This window comes from Schistocerca gregaria, chromosome 4 (genome assembly GCF_023897955.1).
Source record: "Schistocerca gregaria isolate iqSchGreg1 chromosome 4, iqSchGreg1.2, whole genome shotgun sequence".
Classification (NCBI taxonomy): Eukaryota; Metazoa; Arthropoda; class Insecta; order Orthoptera; family Acrididae; genus Schistocerca; species Schistocerca gregaria.
The window spans coordinates 264737235-264757843 of record NC_064923.1 but is presented as its reverse complement, the minus strand read 5'-3'; the positions used below and the strand labels follow the sequence as shown (position 1 = coordinate 264757843).

The window sequence follows — 20609 nt, the reverse complement described above, 5'->3', positions numbered from 1 at the left end:
GATGGTTCTTTCTGAGTGTCGTCATCGGACATCATTTGTATTACAGAATGGCACCGTCCCTAGTCTCCATCCACAACAAACGTGCGACATTTGAGGAAAAAACTTAGCAATTCATTCATAGGTTAGACAATAATAGAATGTAGCTGGTCTGCTCCCTATGTCTACGTAATATACCTTTATCTGCTTGTAGCCCTTGTAAACGGACAAATTAACACGAAAAATAGAGTTCTTCAACTTCAACTTTTACCCTTTAGCACTGATTATTCCTAAAGCCCTAAAAATGCTATCATCCTCGATTACAACAAGATTTTTGAGCAGAGTTTCAAAAAATTAGAATCAGTATCAGAAGACTAGTGATCTTTTGTAGTATTCGACCACTTCGAGAAAAGCAGCTAACGGTGGATGGTTTAATTTCTCGTTTATTTGCTTATTTAATGTAGTATTTTGATTCTACGTGCCTTGAAACTGAGGGAGTCAAAGGTTTTCAATCTCTGATCGATATCTGTGATTATTACAGGAAATAGTAGGAATAAAAATCGAAAACTGGTTATTTCACAAACCAGTTACTTAGAGCGATTTTAACAGTCAAGATAAACTGGCGTCGAAGAAAACCGATATAACCACAAGCCGGTTCTTTCAGCGATAAACGCTATCCCTACCCTACTGGTCGCTGTCGGAGTCAACGTTTTGCTGCAACAGTAATCTTCCTGTCATCCACGCAGCGCTTGCCGCGGAGTGGTCCTTCATTGGGCCAAACAGTTGGAAGTCGGAAACCGAGGAAGCCTACGGGCACACGTTTTTTAGTACCCCAACTGATGGTTGAGTGTGTCAGTACTACCAACAGAGACGTCCAGTTGAGCAGCGAGGTATTTTAGTGTCATCCGTCGATCACTTCGTTCCAACATTCTTCAATAAGCTCGAGGCCATTGGAGTGGATCCGGTGCAGCATCCAAGTAGTGATGAATCCTGGGCGAATGTGTTGACACAGGCTATGAGCCAATTCTCCAACATTATCATCATGTGTATCTTTTGTGTTTATTAAACTTACGGAAAAACTCTACGAACTTACGCAATAACTTCAAATTAAATGTCATATCCTTCACGTCTGCACCTCACCTTGCTGTCATATTTTTATTACATCGAACATTACGTTTTGCCTATCGTCGGTGCATGAGATGATAACAGCAAAAGCAGACCATGCGTCATAGCCATTTGTATCTTATCGCAATGGTTTCCGACGAGGCGTCGTTATCAAAAGAATATGCAATGAGCGAGGTGTTGTAGATCATTCAACATTTCCTTTTGTCTTTCTCTACTGGGCACTTTCACAAGCTACTCCAAAGCCACAACATAATACACACATGCCATATTAATCTACATAAATCAATCTCTTGATGGAAACCTTCGAAGCGCGTTGTGGAAATAAATGAAATAAATAAACATTGACTGGTGACGGTAAACATTTTCAGTCGATGTTGTATACGAGGTGAATCCGAACTCCACAGACTGAATCCAAACTCCACCAACAAAATTTCGGAGGTTGTTAAGGGATATTTTCTGAGTATTTTAGTATAAGGAATCTGTGGCCTCCACTGCTTCGATACAGAGGAGTTTTATTTCGTTTGATTTCCTACACCCATTTATTTTTGTATCTGTGTTATCTGCACAACGCTGAAAATGTTCACAGTATACGCACTGTGTGTCTTGTTTGAAGACTAACTCGTTCCATTCAGTTACGTTGCTTACTCTCGACAACAGTAATGCCAACATTACCCTTCACCCACAAGTCTGCATTTACTACTGCTGAGTTCTGTCTCGGGTTTACTTTTCCAGCATTGCTTGTTGTTACTAAGCAGTATGGATGAGTTCACTGATGAAGAGCTGATCGGTATGCACCTCGTGCACTGAATGTAACGGAAGAGCAGGACAGCAACACTGCTGAGCCATTCCCGCTACATGTCAACCACACCACAGCACTTTTGCATCTGTGTTGTGTGTAGTAAATTTCGATGATCGCGTATTATTAACCTTTTCAGTGTTCTGAGGGTATTGTCACAGAAACGTGGGTAATCGAGTGTGATAAGCCGAATACATCAAATGGTTCAAATGGATCTGAGCACTACAGGACTTAATTTCTGAGGTCATCAGTCCCCTAAGACTTAGAACTACTTAAACCTAACTAACCTAAGGAAATCATACACATCCATGCCCGAGGCAGGATTCGAACCTGCGACCGTAGCGGTCACGCCGGCCCGAATACATCATAATAACATTATTCCTCTGTAACGAGTCGGAAGACCGGCGGTTCCTTACGCCAAAATGCTCAGAAATGTCCCTGTCTCGTTCCACACCATCACGATATCCCCTGCAAATAAATTGTCTTGGAACATGTGTGGCGAAAGATTCAGGCGACGAGGTTTTAACTCGCAATACAAAAATTACTAACTAAAAAGAAAGGATATGAGGTAGGATGCAATATGACATTTGAGACGGGAAAATTTACCGAATTGCGGTTGGTTACGATATGCGATCGTTTTTTATACTCACAATTAACAAAATATTGCGCCTGTTACGCCGTGCTGTTACGGTTTTCCCAATAAAACCCAAGGTTTCATCCCCATCTGCGGAGGACATTTTCAAAGAGGATCGTAGCTTCTTTGAGTGTCCGGTTTGCACGCCGGCCGCGGTGGTCTAGCGGTTCTAGGCGCTCAGTACGGAACTGCGCGACTGCTACGGTCGCAGGTTCGAATCCTGCCTCGGGCATGGATGTGTGTGATGTCCTTAGGTTAGTTAGGTTTAAGTAGTTCTAAGTTCTAGGGGACTGATGACTACAGAAGTTAAGTCCCATAGTGCTCAGAGCTATTTGAAACATTTTTTGTCCGATTTACACCCTGGCATTACGCGTGCTCCAGCGCAGCGGTGTGACACTGCATGTTTTGAGTACCCGGGCGTAATTGGCCGTTGTCGGTTGCTGTCGTCTGGTGTTGCTGTCACCCTGTGGTGGAAAACAGCTATACATCTTTTTCGGTACCGGTATCAGAACGGCAATCAGTTTCCTGCCCTCTTCCCTTCTATAGAAATTTCTGGGATGTTTAATAATTTCTATAGCCTCTCTGCACAACCTTTCATAGGACCCGCATGTGGCCGCCACTATTTGAGCCGTATGAAAATGAATGTGATGGTCCCTTGGCTGGAAAGCATGTTCCGCAACAGCTGATCTGTCAATCTCTCCCCTTCTACAGAAGCTCTTGTGCTCTCCTAGTCGTGTTCTGGCCGTTCTTTTTGAAGTATCATCGTACACCTCCCCACAAGTGCATCCTATAAATTCCTGCTTTTTCCAGCAGTTTGCGGTCATCCTTGACCAATTTTAAGTGACGATATATCTTCGGTGACGGTCTGTACATTATCGCAAAGTTCTGTTTAGTCAAGATTCGTCCCATGCGGCCAGTAAAGTCCTTAACGAAAGACAGGAAACATTCTCAGGTGCTTGTGGATCGCTGTGATTTTTGGACGGCGATCTTAACGCTCTTTTTTATCTCAACGAACGAATAATCATTCTAGATCGAAGCTTTGGTTTAATGTTTGAATGCCGCCTTAACCAGCAACGTTACTTGCTCTATTCCCAAAGTTTTTACAACGCCCCGGCTTTGTTGTGGGTGGTGGTTCGAATCCCGGTGTAGGTAACGGTCTGTATCCGTGGGTTTTCGGTAAACTGTGTAGCCTAAGGTGCTACCTTCTTTCTTGATAACTAATCTTCCGCCTGCCTTTTCATCCATGGTAAAGTGAGTCTTCGTAGTAATCCTTTTGAGATGCTTCTGAAAACACCGGTAATAAATACTCGGCTTTCTGTTGGCAGTTTCCAATGGCTGCTCCTCGAATTACGCTGTAAAGATATTCGCTGTAACTGATCTTAAGAGGCTCTCCATAGCTACGCTATCCGTGTGTTCATAGACATAAAACGTTCCATTTGACATAAACAGTCGTGAGTCAAAATTTAAACCGCTCTGCAATATCGGGAGGAACCATTGTAAACAGCGAGACCACATTAAAATTTTTTTTTTTAAAAAAATGGCTCTGAGCACTACGGGACTTAACATCTGAGGTCATCAGTCCCCTAGAACTTAGAACTACTTAAACCTAACTAACCTAAGGACATCACACACATCCATGCCCGAGGCTGGATTCGAACCTGCGACCGTAGCGGACGCGCGGTTCCAGACCGAAGCGCCTAGAACCGCTCTGCCAGACTGGCCGGCATACCACATCAAACTAACATATTCCCCGGCTGGACCACTATGCCGTTGAATTTACTGATAAAATCTGCCGAATTCTTGATAAAAGTGTCCGATCCGACCCAATACAGTTGTAACAATGTTGTCACGAACTTGGCAATCGAATAAGGAAGCGAACCAGTGGTAGACTGTTAGACAGAGGACTTTATTATGAACCACGTAACAGTTCTAAGAACATTTTTATACTGCAGTCGCAGTTGTGAGCGGGGGAGCAAGTGCCTGTCCCATTTGTCCATATGCTGGTGTACAGTACCTGGCGAGAGGTGATGTCCAGGTGAGTGTAAGGAAATCCGCTCGCCCGCGTGAAGAGTCGGCGGTGTGGCAGAAGCAGGAGGTGGCCGCGTGCGCCGCAGGAGGGCGGGTCCTGGTGCTCGCACAGGCGTGCCGCATCCACTGCCGGCGGCGGGCAGATAGCGGCCCCGCGACACGGCCGGCCGGCCAGATAAGCCTATCGCTATCAGCACCCGCAGAGCGTGCCTTCACCCGCGGTGCCGCGCGGCAGCGCTCAGGTGTGGCGGCGGCTGCCGCCGAGTCGCGAGTCCGCCTATGTTTGCAAATATCGCTCCCCCGCCGAAACGCGTTACTGTTCTTATCCGGAGGGCAACATATCGAACCCTAGTGCTGAACAATTCCTCACCGCAAGGATTTACTAGACAAGGTAAATCTAACATTCTGTGTTTGCATTGTGTTAGGTAAATAACGGAGTCTCTTTCGAAGAAAAATACACTCTAGCACAAAAAATAATACACGACTGGCAACTAAAATTGCTACACCAAGAAGAAATGCAGATGACAAACGGGTATTATATTATACTAGAACCGACATGTGATTACATTTTCAAGCATTTTGGGTGCATAGATCCTGAGAAATCGGTACCCAGAACAACCGCCCATGGCCGTAATAACGGCCTTGATACGCCTGGGTATTGAGTCGAACAGAGCTTGGATGGTGGGTACAGGTACAGCTGCCCATGCAGCTTCAACACGATACCACACTTCATCACTGGCGTATTGTGACGAGCCACTTGCTCGGCCACCATTGACCAGACGTTTTCAATAGGTGAGAGATCTGGAGAATGTGCTGGCCATGGCAGCAGTCGCACATTTTCTGTATCCAGAAAGGCCAGATACAGGACCTGCAACATGCGGTCGTGCATTATCCTGCTGAAATGTAATGTTTCGCAGGGATCGAATGAAGGGTAGAGCCACAGGTCGTAACACATTTGAAATGTAACGTCCACTGTTCAAAGTGCCGTCAATGTGAACAAGAGGTGACCGAGACATGTAACCAATGGCACCCTATACCATCACGCCGAATGATACACTAATATGTCGATGACGAATACACGCTTCCAATGTCCGTTCACCGCGTTGTCGCCAAACACGGATGCGACAATCATGATGCTGTAAACAAACCCTGGATTCATTCGAAACAATGAAGTTTTGCCATTCGTGCACCCAGGTTCGTCGTTGAGTACATCATCGCAGGCGCTCCCGTCTGTGATGCAGCCTCAAGGGTAAACGCAGCCATGGTCTCCGAGCTGATAGTCCATGCTGCTGGAAACGTCGTCGAATTGTTCGTGCAGACGATTGTTGTCTTGCAAACGTCTCCATCTGTTGACTCAGGGATCGAGACGTGGCTCCACGATCCGTTACAGTCATGCGGATAAGATGCCTGTCATCTCGAGTGCTAGTGATACGAGGCCGTTGGGATCCAACACGGTGTTCCGTAGTACCCTCCTGGACCCATCGACTCTATATTCTGCTAACAGTCATTGGATCTCGACCAACGCGAGCAGCAATGTCGCGATACGATAAACCGCAATCGCGATAGGCTACAATCCGACCTTTATCAAAGTCAGAAACGTGATGGTACGCATTTCTTGTCCTTACACGTGGCATCACAACAACGTTTCACCAGGCAACGACGGTCAACAGCTGTTTGTGTATGAGACATCGGTTGGAAACTTTCCTCTTGTCAGCACGTTGTAGGTGTCGCCACCGGCGCCAACCTTGTGTGAATGCTCTGAAAAGTCAATCATTTACATATCACAGCATCTTCTTCCTGTCGGTTAAATTTCGCGTCTGTAGCACGTCATCTTCGTGGTGTAGCAATTTTAATGGCCAGTAGTGTAAAATAAAAATAAAAAGATAAAGGACACACCACGAAAGAATTACCCGGTTGGTTTGGAAACCGGTAGAGGTGATGTACACGTTACTGACAAACAAATGATGACGATTTAATAAAGATGGGTGATTTATTCGAGGGAAAGAGAGTCACAAATTGAGCAAGTCAATAACGCGTTGGTCCACCTCTAACCCTTATGCGTGCAGTTATTCGCTTTGGCAGCGATTGATAGAGCTGTTGGATGTCCTTCAGAGAGATATCGTGCCAGTTTCTGTCCAATTGGCGCCTTAGATCGTCAAAGTCTCGAGCTGATTGGAGCACCCTGCACATAATACTCCAAACGTTGGAGAGATCCGGCGACCTTGCTGGCCAAGCGGCAACGAAGACAAGCAATAGTAACTCTCGCCGTGTATTGGCGAGAATTTTTTTGCCGAAATGTAGGCCCAGGAGAGCTTGCCTTGGAGGACAACAAAACTGGTCGTAGAATACCGTTGCGCTGTAAGGGTGCCGCGAATGACGACCAAACGGTTCCTCCTATGAAAATAAATGGTATCCCGGACTATCACTCCTGGTTGTTGGGCGGTATCTCGGGCGTTAGTCAGGTTGGTATCCCACCACTATCCAGGGCGTCTCCAGACAAGTCTTCGCTGGCCATCGAGGCACAGTTCCAAGCGGAACTCATCGCTCAAGACAGTTCCACTGCAGTCACTGATGTTCCAGGCCGGACACGTGTCTGGACACGACACGAGCAACGGTGGGATATCAACTCGATTGTCGCCAGAGATACCGCCTGACAGCCAGGAATGATAGTCTCAGATCCCATTTATTTTCATAGGAGGAACCTGTTGGTTGTCATTCGCGGCACCCCTACAGCGCAACGGTACGTCGACGGTATTCTAGAAACCGCTTTGTTGTCGATCATGGCAGCCAACCTGGTCTTACATTTAAGCAAAATAAGCCTGCCTGCACATGGCGACAGTTTCTGCTGCTTATGGGACTTACCATCTGAGGTTATTAGTCCCTTAGATCTTAGAACTACTTAAACCTAACTAACCTAAGCACATCACACACATCCACGCCCGAGGCAGGATTCGAACCTGCGATCGTAGCGACCGCGCGGTTCCTAGAACAGCACGGCCCACGGCCGGCTGCTGCTTGCCTTCGGGCTCCTCAATCTATCTTGGCTAGCAACGTCGCCGGATCTCTCCCCAATTGAGAACGTTTGGAGCATTATCGGCACTCCAATCAGTTCATGATTTTGACCATATAATGTGCCCAGTTGGACGGAGTTTGCCATCGTATCTCTCAGGAGGGCATGCATCAACTCTACCAAACGATACCAAACCGAATAACTACTTGCATAACGGCGAGGCACACCAACGTGTTCTTGACTTGCTCAGTTTGATAAGCTCTGTCTCTTGAATAAATCACCCAGTTTCCTGAAATTATAATTTGTTTGTTTTTACACATTCATTACATCTAGAAATTTGCATCCCATTCGGATAATTCAGTCAGGCGTAAGTCCAGAATCATTTATGTTTAAATAACTCGCTCATTCGACTGAATTTAAACTTGTTCCAGCATTATTCCTCATCCGTATAATTGTAAACAGTTGCTGACTTACCGAGTATTGGACCTGATTTGTGGCCGATCGGTTCTAGGCGCTTCAGTCCGGAACCGCGCTGCTGCTACGGTCGCAGGTTCGAATCCTGTCTCGGGCATGGTTGGTGTGTGATGCCCTTAGGTTAGTTAGGTTTACGTAGTTCTAAGTTCTAGGGGACTGATGGCCTCAGATGTTAAGTCCCATAGTGCTCAGAGCCATTTGAACCATTTTGAAGAGGTCGGCTGGTTCCCCCGAACTAAGGACCGACTGACCAACGTGGGGTGATACACGTTGAAGGATTGCAGTCCTGGCACAGCCACCACGGATCACGCCCCCCACCCCCCCCCACCCCACGCAGATGAAAAATGTTCCCGCACACTATGGGATGGTCTCAACCATGGTACTTCCTGCTGTTAAGCACCCCTTATCACATCATCCCACACCGGGGCGGGCTGGAAGCCAATGGTGGAGGGAAACCACAAACAGTCAAAATTGGTTCAAATGGCTCTGAGCACTATGGGATTTAACTGCTGTGGTCATCAGTCCCCTAGAACTTAGAACTACTTAAACCTAACTAGCCTAAGGACATCACACACATCCATGCCCGAGGCAGGATTCGAACCTGCGACCGTAGCAGTCGCGCGGTTCCAGACTGTAGCGCCTAGAACCGCTCGGCCACCTCGGCCGGCTACCCAAAGTTCATTGCATGTTTTCCTGTATACTTTGTACGTGTATCACTGTGTCACGTGGACAATGCTGAAACGGCACATTTTAGTAAACATATTAACGATGTATCTCATGTTGTCTCGTGACTTTCGAAGCTCTCTCAAGATGTGAACACGAGTGTAGTACGGGGTAAAATAACGGCAAACGACAACCTCTGATATCTGGCCCATCATATGAAGTGGTCAGGAAGTTTGAAAAGCTTGTGAGGGTGTTGCAGCGTAGGTTGTGCCGAGAAACCATTGTTGCGCCGTTTCCGAGTAAATTAGCATTGAAGTTACCCAATCAGGCCATTTCGAGCGTAAATTCAAGCAGCCCGACACAGACGATGCCGTCAAACGTAGTCATCGTTTTGTTTTCTAAAACCGAACAGTAGAGCGATACAAAAATTGGACGTGGGACGGTAGTAAGAGCCTGGGCCGATTCAAAGGCTGATCATTAAATGTATTCGCACTTGCGAATGTGGACAACCATCAGCTAAAGAGTGGATACATTACACACCACGAGTTAGGACATGAGGGTAAATTCAGGGTTACAAAACGCGTCATCTGCGGAAGTTCTGTCATTGGACACTAAAAATCAGGTGTCGAAAGATCATCGGCCAGTTACGTCATATCAATTCCGTAATTTTAATCGAGCTACAGGTTAAAGTTGATAAATTGGAAACTATTTTCAAAGAACTGTACTTCCCATTTTGTACATTTGGAGGCTCGTTTACTGCTACGGTGGAACAGTGTGAACTTCGAAAAGAAAAAACAAAAAATTGAGCCACCTGTAAGCACTTGGCAACGCATAGCAGACGTTCAGCGTTGCCAGCTGATTGCTTTGGAGCAGGAAAAGTGATTTACGGCTTGATAGGAGCTGATGTGAGTCAGTCCGTACTCGCATCTGCCTGATAACCGATAACGTTTACTGTTCCGGTAGAGTTACCTGCTACAGCAGAACATGTGGGTCACGCACTTGTTTATTAATGTGTTGCCGATTCTACATTTCACTGGAATAGCGTCTTGTAGGAGCATGAGTAGGCAGCCATTCAGTCTGAGGTTTTTCTGTGATATCCCCCAATCACTTGAGGCGAATAACGGCATTTCCTTTCTAGTAGAAGGTTGTTTTCTATCGCAAGAAATTAAATCTCTCGTCAGGTTTCTGCGAAAGTAGGTGTCTTGTTTTAGTAGTCACCTGACTAAAGTTTCTTGTCTGCTCTCCACTATAGCATTTCGCTTTTCCGATTTGCTCTCTTTTCACGACAGTGATTGAAGTATGTTTATTTATTGCATAATGGGCCAGGTGGGTGGCTGTAATAATAGTGTGCGCGATAAGGCAGCCCATTTTGAGTAACGAAGCGTGATTTCCGTTCATTGCGCATCTATGTGACTGATACTAATTGGGCTAAAAAAATCTCAGGTTCATCTGTCATTATTGTGTGTCACTATTTCTAATAGTATTCTATTATTACCTTACAATTGCGCGCGAAGCAGCAAAGCAAAGTAGACTTTAACCCTAGTCCTGTTCGGAGCGCATTTAACTTCCCGGAGGCTCGTAACGTGATTGATTCCCGGAGGCTCGTAACGTGATTGATTGCTTCAGTATGGCCGCTGAGGGCGCTTCCGTTCGTCTTAGTCCAACTGACCCAGTGCTCTGTCTAGAGTGACTTTGATGTCTACGGGCATTAAGTCCCAGTCTCCATTCTTTTTCTTCGTTGCTTAAGACTAGCAAAGAAATAAATAATTATCCCCAACTTTGCGGACCCACGACCTGTCCTTCACCGAACAGTGGCAGTCTTTGTGTTTCTGCAACTTTTCACTGCCTGACGAACTGACTAACCCAGTCACCGTGAGCAACATGGTTGAATGAGACTGTCACGAATAAGCCACCACACGCCTCACAATTTTTTTTTTCAAGGGACGATGCAACCTTGTGTGAGTATTACTCCAACATTCCTGACAGCTGGACTTCGCGAAACGCACAAGCGCAAAGAGGAACCTCGATTTTTTTTCTGCCCACAAACGGCATCATATCTCCGAGACTAATAATTCGATCCGAGTGCAGTACGTGTTGTCCTCAAAATGAAAATGTGTGTCACAACTCTTCCTGGGCTTAAGTTGTGACTACAGAAACTGACACAATGCTGTAAATTTGAAATACTTCGAAATATACTAACTCTCTTAAAACGACTTATTTAAAATGTTAAAGTAAAAGATGATCCACGGTTAAAGCATGGACGTGGATTTCCCGTTGGTACGATGACCCATACATTAGTTCCACTTACCATTTTTAAGAAGCACTGAGAATAATCTGAGAACGACATGTATCCTTCATCACACACAACTGTTCACTGAACGCAGGTTGCATATTAATTTAACAATTCACAACAATTTTATTACTTGGCAATAAATTCGCCGAATGCGAATAACTTGGCCCAGCTGTTGTTACGTATTGATATACAACCTATCGTATGGCATGTAGCCGGGACTCGAACCCGGATTTCCCGCTTAACGCTTGTGGTCGCCGTAAGCGTTAGGCCTGCCCGATCGAATCCAAATTTCCACATGTCACACTGTCTACACTCCTATAGCATAACAGGTGTATAAGTGTGAAACCGGAATTTGGTTGTAATAATAACATGTTTTTTGTTTGAAACTGATGAACAATTTTTTATTCAGAATAATCTCCATTGCTATATATACATTTCTCCCTCCTCTCTGGCAGGATACGAATGTCATGCCAAAAAATCAGTTCTTCTTTTGAAGCGAACCAGTCAGCGAGACACTTTTGTACATTTTCATACGAACTGAAGCGTTGTTCAGCGAGAGCGTGTCTCTGTGCTGCAAATACACACATCAAAAACCGTTTTGCAACACACCGGTTCCCAGAAGTCCTGAAGATAGACGTTGGCTGTGTCACGGATTGTGCGCCCCCCCCCCCCCCTCCCCCAGAGGTTCGAGTCCTCCCTCGGGCATGGGTGTAACTTATTAGCATAAGCGTAGCTTATTAGCATAAGTTAGTTTAGGTAGTGTGTAAGCCTGGGGACCGATTACCTCAGCAGTTTGGTTCCTCAGGAATTCACACACGTTTGAACATTTTTGTTCTGACATGTCACTAAACCCGCCCAAAGATGTAAACAACCATGTATGACAGCGCCTATTAGACGGAGGCGGTCCGACAACCGATCAGTTCCAGTCATTCCACCAGGAAGCAGGCACGCGGCTCGTGTTGTCTGTAGTTCAACCACACCTAGACGATCAATATCGCGGTTCGATCGCGTCCGCAATGTTACTTGGTGACAGGAAGGGCTCTCAACAAAGGAAGTGTCCAGGTGTCTCTGAGTGAACCAAAGCGATGTTGTTCGGACATGGAGGAGACACAGGAACTATCGATGACATGCCTCGCTCAGGCCGCCCCAAGGGCTACTACTGCAGTGGATGACCGCTACCTACGTATTATGGCTCGAGGAACCCTGACAACAACGCCATCATGTTGAATAATGCTTTTCGTGCAGCCACAGGACGTCGTGTTACGACTCAAACTGTGCGCAAAAGGCTGCATGATGCGCAACTTCACTCCCGATGTCCATCGCGAGGTCCATCTTTGCAACCGCGACACCATGCAGCGCCGTACAGATGGGCCCAACAACATGCCGAATGGATCGCTCAGGATTGGCATCACGGTCTCTTCACCGATGAGTGTCACATATGCCTTCAACCAGACAATAGTAGGAGACGTGTTTGGAGGCAACCCGGTCCAGACACGGGTTGACACACTGTCCAGCAGGTGCAGCAAGGTGGAGGTTCCCTGTTGTTTCGGGGTGGGATTACGTGGGGCCGACGTACGGCGCTGGTGGTCATGGAAGGCGCCATAGCGGCTGTACGGTATGTGAATCCCATCCTCCAACCGATAGTGCAACCATATCGGCAGCATACTGGCGAGGCATTCGTCTTCTTGGACGACAATTCGCGCCCCCATCGTGCACATCTTGTGAATGACTTCCTTGGATAAAGACATCGTTCGACTAGAGTGGTCAGCATGTTCTCCAGTCATGAACCCTATCGAACATGTCTGGGATAGATTGAAAAGGGTTGTTTATAGACGACGTGACTCACAACCATTCTGAGGCATCTATGCCGAATCCCCGTTGAGGAGTGGGACAATCTGGATCAAAAGTTCGTTGATAAACTTGTCGATAGCATGCCACTATGAATACAGGCATGAATCAATGCAAGAGGACGTGCTACTGGGTATTAGAGGTACCGGCGTGTACAACAATATGGACCACCACCTCTGAAGGTCTCGCTGTATGGTGGTACAACATGCAATGTATGGTTTTCATGAGCAATAAAAAGGGCGGAAATGATGTTTATGTTGATCTCTATTCCAATTTTTTGTATAACTTCCGGAACTCTCGGAACCGAGGTGATGCAAAACTTTTTTTGATGTGTGTAGATGATAATCGGACGGAGCCAAGTCCGAAAAATGAGCCGTATGCCGTAATATTTCCCAACTGAACGACTCGATCATTTCCCTGGCCCGTTTTGCTGTGTGTGTTGGGGCATTATTATGGAGAAATGTGACTTTGTGTTGCCTTTTTCCATATTCCGGTCGTTTTTCACATAACAGTTGATTTAAATCGATCATTTCCTCTTGGTAGTGATCAGTGTTGACGGTTTAACCAGGTTTTAGCAGCTCATAATAAATGACGCCCTTCTGATCCCACCAAACACAGAGCATTGTCTTCTTTCCAAAGTGATGTAGCCTTGCAGTGGATGTCGATGACTTGCCTGGATTCACCCATGGTTTACGACGCTTAGAATTCTCAAAATATATCCATTTTTCATCATCTGTCACTATTCGATGAAGAAACTAATTTCTTTTGTATCTGGCGAGCTGCATTTCACAAGTGGTCTTTCGATTTGCTTGTTGTCTTTCATTCAGTTCATGCAGAACCCATTTTCCCACTTTTCGCACATTTCCTATAGCTTTCAACCGAAGAGAAACGGCTTTTTGCGCCACATTCAATTGTTCCGCGTGTTCTTGTCGAGTTTTAGTATTCATTTCTCACATCAGAATCACCACTTCTGAATTTTTTCAACCATTCGAAACACTGTGTTTCCTCAGGAGCATGTTCTCCGAAAGCTTCGACAAGCATTCGATTCGATTCTGCACGTGTTTTCTTCAAATGATAATGGTAAACCAATGCTGTCCGCAAATCGTAGTTCGTAGGCAAAAAACTCGAAATGTTGACGGGTTTGAAAGACATACCGATGTATGGAACTTGGGTTACTGTGTGTTACGAAACAGATGGCGCTGCAGAGAGGGTCTCTCGGGCCCTACACTGACAGCTAGCACCATCTATAGGGAAATTCCGGTTTCATACTTCTATAGCTGGTAGTCTCCAGCATTCATCAGTAAATACTCGCAACCATACTCACTGTAGCCTAATGGTGCCGGTACTGTAGCTCAGCGTGTTCGGTTAGATGTTTAGCTATCCTCTGTAATTAAAAAAAAGAGAAAGCCTGAGTGAACGGATCAACGGACAAGCTGAACGAGTGTCATCGGACATCCGCCACGAACAAATTCAACGAACAATATAGAACAAAATGAGATAAATAAAAAAAAGTTAAGACGACCTTCGCGACAAGCGGGAAATCCGGTATCGAGTCCCGGCCTGGAACAAAAATTTTCACATCACCAAAATGTAATACATCTGTACCTAACACAGCTGAAGCCAAGTCACTCGCGTTCAGAGAATTTATTTCGAAGTAATTTCGGATGGCAATCTTTCATCGACAATGTTCATCGAGACATGCAAGTGAAAATTTTACTGCATTTTTTCTACACGCAACCGATCTTTCCAGGAAAAGAATTCCGGCTCCGTTTGATACTGCCAATACAGTTTTCTGTTCAAATGGAGCGCTTTAATTTTTGCAGCATTTCAGAACGCTTCAAAACAACAGTAGAATGATATGTTTGTCAACGACTCCTGTGCTGTACATCGAATAATGCGTAGACTGGAGGTCCAGACCGCCACCTCTCAGCATTTTCACTTCTAATGGCAAGTACATATCCTAGAAAGAGATGACGTTTGCTTCATAACGCTAATATTTAGCATTTTCCTTGCCTTTTGTTGCGAAAAATTTTGCTTGAAGTTTAAACAGTTATAATCTTCTCTTCTAAACATGTCGCATAGTGTTAGTAATACCACTGTTAAATTTTTAAAGATATTCTTGTTCCAATATATCGAAAGTATAGGCCTACGCCTAATAGTAATACTGCAGGGAAATATGAAACGGAGTGCGCACGTGGAATAATTAGTAGGGAAGGTTAATGGACTACTCATGTTTTTTGGAAGCATTCTGTAAAAGTGGATGACGTTTATCAAACAGGGCTTTTGTTGAGGAAACAGTCTGAAAAACGTTAGTATGATCTGTTCTGGGGTTTTCCTGCAACATTCAGTCTTTTTATAGAATCGTAACAGGTGGACGTAGCTGCTGCGAATGCGTAACATAGATGCTCAGGGAAGAGACAAGCAAATCTTTGGAAGAAAGGCGACATTATACGCAAGAGTTCCACGAGAACAAAGTTTGAGAACCGGTGTTAACTTCTACAACATTTATCGTACACGGGTTGGCCAAAAATATGGAAATATGAGAAGAAATGCATGCTCGCTGATGCTAGCCAAGCCTGCAGCTTGCGTGGTTGTATCTCACCACGAACGGCACCTGTGCACTGTCCCCAATATGTTGCATGTGCCAGTCGAGTTCAAAACAGCGCCCTGTGCAGTTGTGAGTGCATTATATCGGAACTAAGTGAATTCGAACGTGGGGGAAATTCTGGTGCTTGTTCTGTGGTTGCATCCGTAACCTAGGGAGCCGAAGTGTTTGATGTTTCTAGAGGCACCATATACAAGATTTATACCGCAAACAACTTATGGCCGACTTTACGAGGGGCGTTTGAAAAGTCCGTGCAAAGTCCGAGAGATGGCACCACCGGTGCGTATCGAGGTCATGTTTAGTTAGTAGCATCTTTGGAAAGAGCACACACCAAGTTTCAGCCATATTGGTCTATTTCTGTGTGTTTGGCATTCGTGTGAATCAAGGAAGTCGAATGATTGTCAAAAAATGGACGAAAAAGAATTTCGTGTGGTGATTACACAGTGCTTTATGAAAGACAAAACGCCTCAGGAGACTAAACAGAAGCTTGATAACCATTACAGACTCTGAACCTTCGATTAGAGCAGTTTATACGTGGTTTCAAAATTGTCGGATGGCCATATGGGCATAAATGATGCTGAACGTTCTGGACGCCCTGTGGAGGTTACGACTCCAGAAATCATTGATAAAATCCATGATATGGTGATGGATGACAGAAGAGTTAAGGTGCGTGAGATTGCTAGTGCTGTGGGCATCTCGAAAGAACGGGTACAAAATACACTCCTGGAAATGGAAAAAAGAACACACTGACACCGGTGTGTCAGACCCACCATACTTGCTCCGGACACTGCGAGAGGGCTGTACAAGCAATGATCACACGCACAGCACAGCGGACACACCAGGAACAGCGGTGTTAGCTGTCGAATGGCGCTAGCTGCGCAGCATTTGTGCACCGCCGCCGTCAGTGTCAGCCAGTTTGCCGTGGCATACGGAGCTCCATCGCAGTCTTTAATACTGGTAGCATGCCGCGACAGCGTGGACGTGAATCGTATGTGCAGTTGACGGAGGGCGTATAGTGGGCATGCGGGAGGACGGGTGGACGTACCGCCGAATTGCTCAACACGTGGAGCGTGAGGTCTCCACAGTACATCGATGCTGTCGCCAGTGGTCGGCGGAAGGTGTACGTGCCCGTCGACCTGCGACCGGACCGCAGCGACGCACGGATGCACGCCAAGACCGTAGGATCCTACGCAGTGCCATAGGGGACCGCACCGCCACTTCCCAGCAAATTAGGGACACTGTTGCTCCTGGGGTATCGGCGAGGACCATTCGCAACCGTCTCCATGAAGCTGGGCTACGGTCCCTCACACCGTTAGGCCGTCTTCCGCTCACGCCCCAACATCATGCAGCCCGCCTCCAGTGGTGTCGCGACAGGCGTGAATGGAGGGACGAATGGAGACGTGTAGTCTTCAGCGATGAGAGTCGCTTCTGCCTTGGTGCCAATGATGGTCGTATGCGTGTTTGGCGCCGTGCAGGTGAGCGCCACAATCAGGACTGCATACGACCGAGGCACACAGGGCCAACACCCGGCATCATGGTGTGGGGAGCGATCTCCTACACTGGCCGTACACCTCTGGTGATCGTCGAGGGGACACTGAATAGTGCACAGTACATCCAAACCGTCATCGAACCAATCGTTCTACCATTCCTAGACCGGCAAGGGAACTTGCTGTTCCAACAGGACAATGCACGTCCGCATGTATCCCGTGCCACCCAACGTGCTCTAGAAGGTGTAAGTCAACTACCCTGGCCAGCAAGATCTCCGGATCTGTCCCCCATTGAGCATGTTTGGGACTGTATGAAGCGTCGTCTCACGTGGTCTGCACGTCCAGCACGAACGCTCGTCCAACTGAGGCGCCAGGTGGAAATGGCATGGCAAGCCGTTCCACAGGACTACATCCAGCATCTCTACGATCGTCTCCATGGGAGAATAGCAGCCTGCATTGCTGCGATTGGTCGATATACACTGTACTAGTGCCGACATTGTGCATGCTCTGTTGCCTGTGTCTATGTGCCTGTGGTTCTGTCAGTGTGATCATGTGATGTATCTGACCCCAGGAATGTGTCAATAAAGTTTCCCCTTCCTGGGACAATGAATTCACGGTGTTCTTATTTCAATTTCCGGGAGTGTATTTTGCATAAATATTTGGACATGAGAAAGCTATGCGCAAGATGGGTTCCGCAATTGCTCATGCTTGACCAAAATCGGAATCGTGTGAAGTGTTGCAAGGATGGTCTGCAGCTGTTCAGGAAGAATCCGGAGGACTTTAAGCGTCGTTTCGTCACTGTGGATGAAACATGGATACATTACTATACTCCTGAGACCAAACAAAAATCTTAACAATGGGTTACCAAGGGAGAATCCGCACCAAAAATGGCGAAGACCATACCTTCGGTCGGAAAGGTTATGGCGACTGTTTTTTCTGATTCGCAAGGGATAATTCTCATCGACTATCTGGAAAAGGGTAAAACTATTAGAGGTGAATATTCATCGTTTGAAAACCGAGCTGCAAGATAAACGCCGGCGACTGGACCGCAAAAAATTCTTTTCCATCACGACAATGCACCCGCACACACCTCAGCAGTTGTGGTCGCAAAATTAATGGAAATAGGATTCCAACCCCGTTTCACATCCCCCCTGTTCTCCAGACTTGGCTCCCTCGGACTACTATTTGTTCCCCAGTTTGAAGAAATGGCTGGTGGGACAAAGATTTTATTCAAATGAGGAGGTGATTGCAGCAACTAATAGCTATTTTGTAGACTTGCAAAATTCTGATTATTCGGAAGGGATCAACAAATTAGAACAGCGATGGGCGAAGCGTATAAGTCTAAAAGGAGACTATGTCGAAAAATAAAAAAGGTTTACCCCAAACACGTAAGTAGTTATTATTTTTGCACAGACTTTTCAAAAACCCCTCGTACGTTCCAGGGGTGAAACATGGCTGGGGTTCGGTGACGACTGGATAACCGTATCGCTACCCTGCAAGATCGCAGTACTGCCAAGGATTGTGTGGACCATTTTGGATGGTCAGTTCCATCCCATGGTACAATGTTTGTTCCCCAGTGGTGAAGCTGCGTTCCAAGACGGCTGGACTCTTGGTCACACAACTCGCATCGTCCAGGACTGGTTTTGTGAGAACAAAGATGAATTTCCGCGTCTTCCTTGGCCACTATAGTCACCAGGCCTCAATATTATTGAGCCTTTTCTGTCCGATTTGGAAAGAAGTGCCCGTGATCGCAATACGTTCCCACGACAGTTATGTGAACTTGCAAATATTTTGGAGGACGACTGGTGTGAATACCTTGAAAACCATACAGGACTTATGTTTATCCATTTCGTGACGAGTGGAAGTTGTTTTCAATGCCAACGGGTTTCCTACACCGTATTAGACATGGTAATGTGTTGTGTTTCTGGTGTTCCCATAATTTTTTTGTCCATTCCTTGCATGTCTCACGGAGAAAAGGTGACCATGGGGCGTAGGAGCCATGCATGCAGTCATCTTTCCCTTGTTCCGTACACGAAATGAGCAGGACAGAAACATGATTCTACTGCTGAAGTAGGTATCATCTCAATTCACAGTACAGTAGCTGCAGAGTGTATAATTATGGAGAGGTTGGAAACTTGAGAGTACTTACTATTAAGAAAAATACTCAACTATTGGCGTAATATCACCTGTCGAAGATCATGCTTCGTTAATTTCAGCTGTGAGATTACTTTGTGTAATGGAAGGTCGGGCAGTATTGGACAGCGGATTGCTTTGTACAAGAGCTGTTTCCAATATAAACTCCTGCGACAGTGAAAGCTCTTTCCGCGTCACAGCGGTGCGAGTTATTGAGGAAGAAGACCGAGCACACAATTTTGAATCAAAACTAGTGATTTTCCGATTGGCAACGGGTTATCTGTTTTTCTAGGGATGTTGTGTTCTTGTTTGCAAGTTAATACTGTTCTGTTTTTATCGTATGTTTAGATACTGTAGGCTTTGACAATGCCTACACCAAGTAATAACGACGGGAATGTTAGACTAAAACTGCGGTACGTTCGGGTAGCTTTGGGCGAAGCAATGTCGGGCTGTGCAAAGACAAGGCAGGTGCAAAAACACTTAACCTTTCTTTTATCAGGCAAATATAGAAAAGTTACGAGAATAATAAGATGAAAACAATATGAAGTTAGGCAGTATAAAGAGACAGACGTCTTGAAATGAAAATCAGGGAAGCAAGTGAAAAATATTCAGTTCGGAGAAGAATACAAATAATAGACATCAACTTTATAGGAAAACAAGGAGGTGGCCATGAAACTGGTTGTAGGGAATAACAAGAATTTTCCGAAAACATTCAATAATGGTCAGGAAAACATATTGTACGAGAAGAAGACTCGACTCAGTGTTATGCTTGTGAGAACTGGGGTCATGAGAATGGTGCCCATACAGTGTTGAAAAGTCTTTCATATATGTATGCTAAATGTGTCACAACATGCTAAATCAGTATCTTGATTTAGGCCTATTCTGTTGTAAAGAAACTTAATACCTTCATTATAATTTTTGCGTTTTTCAGTCAACTTTCTCGCAACGTGAAAAATTAGTGAAAAATTAGTACTAAGATTTACAATTTATACCTACTTTTGTATATAATCTTTTCTGTCAAATTAAAACTCTTTTTAACAAAAATGACTTTTTTAACACGTTACAATTATCCAAAAAGTTAAACGACAAAATTATAAATCGTGGAGAAATATTTTTAAAAAATCAATGAACTACACTCCTGGAAATTGAAATAAGAACACCGTGAATTCATTGTCCCAGGAAGGGGAAACTTTATTGACACATTCCTGGGGTCAGATACATCACATGTTCACACTGACAGAACCACAGGCACATAGACACAGGCAACAGATCATGCACAATGTCGGCACTAGTACAGTGTATATCCACCTCTCGCAGCAATGCAGGCTGCTATTCTCCCATGGAGACGATCGTAGAGATGCTGGATGTAGTCCTGTGGAACGGCTGACCATGCCGTTTCCACCTGGCGCCTCAGTTGGACCAGCGTTCGTGCTGGACGTGCAGACCGCGTGAGACGACACTTTATCCAGTCCCAAACATGCTCGATGGGGGACAGACCCGGAGATCTTGCTGGCCAGGGTAGTTGACTTACACCTTC

The 20609-nt window shown here is 45.7% G+C and overlaps 1 protein-coding gene across 9 annotated transcripts in view; it reads right to left on the bottom strand.

Annotated features, from left to right (window-relative positions):
* Positions 1-20609, bottom strand: part of LOC126267997 (myosin heavy chain 95F) — a 380222-nt gene that overhangs the window by 249380 nt on the left and 110233 nt on the right. For 2 of the 9 annotated variants that reach the window (XM_049973361.1, XM_049973371.1), the window contains exon 1: positions 4546-4735. The exons of the other annotated variants lie outside the window; for them this stretch is intronic. The gene's annotated coding sequence lies outside the window, so the exon portion shown is untranslated. Of the gene's footprint in view, positions 1-4545; positions 4736-20609 lie in introns of those variants that run through there. 9 annotated transcript variants of the gene reach the window in all.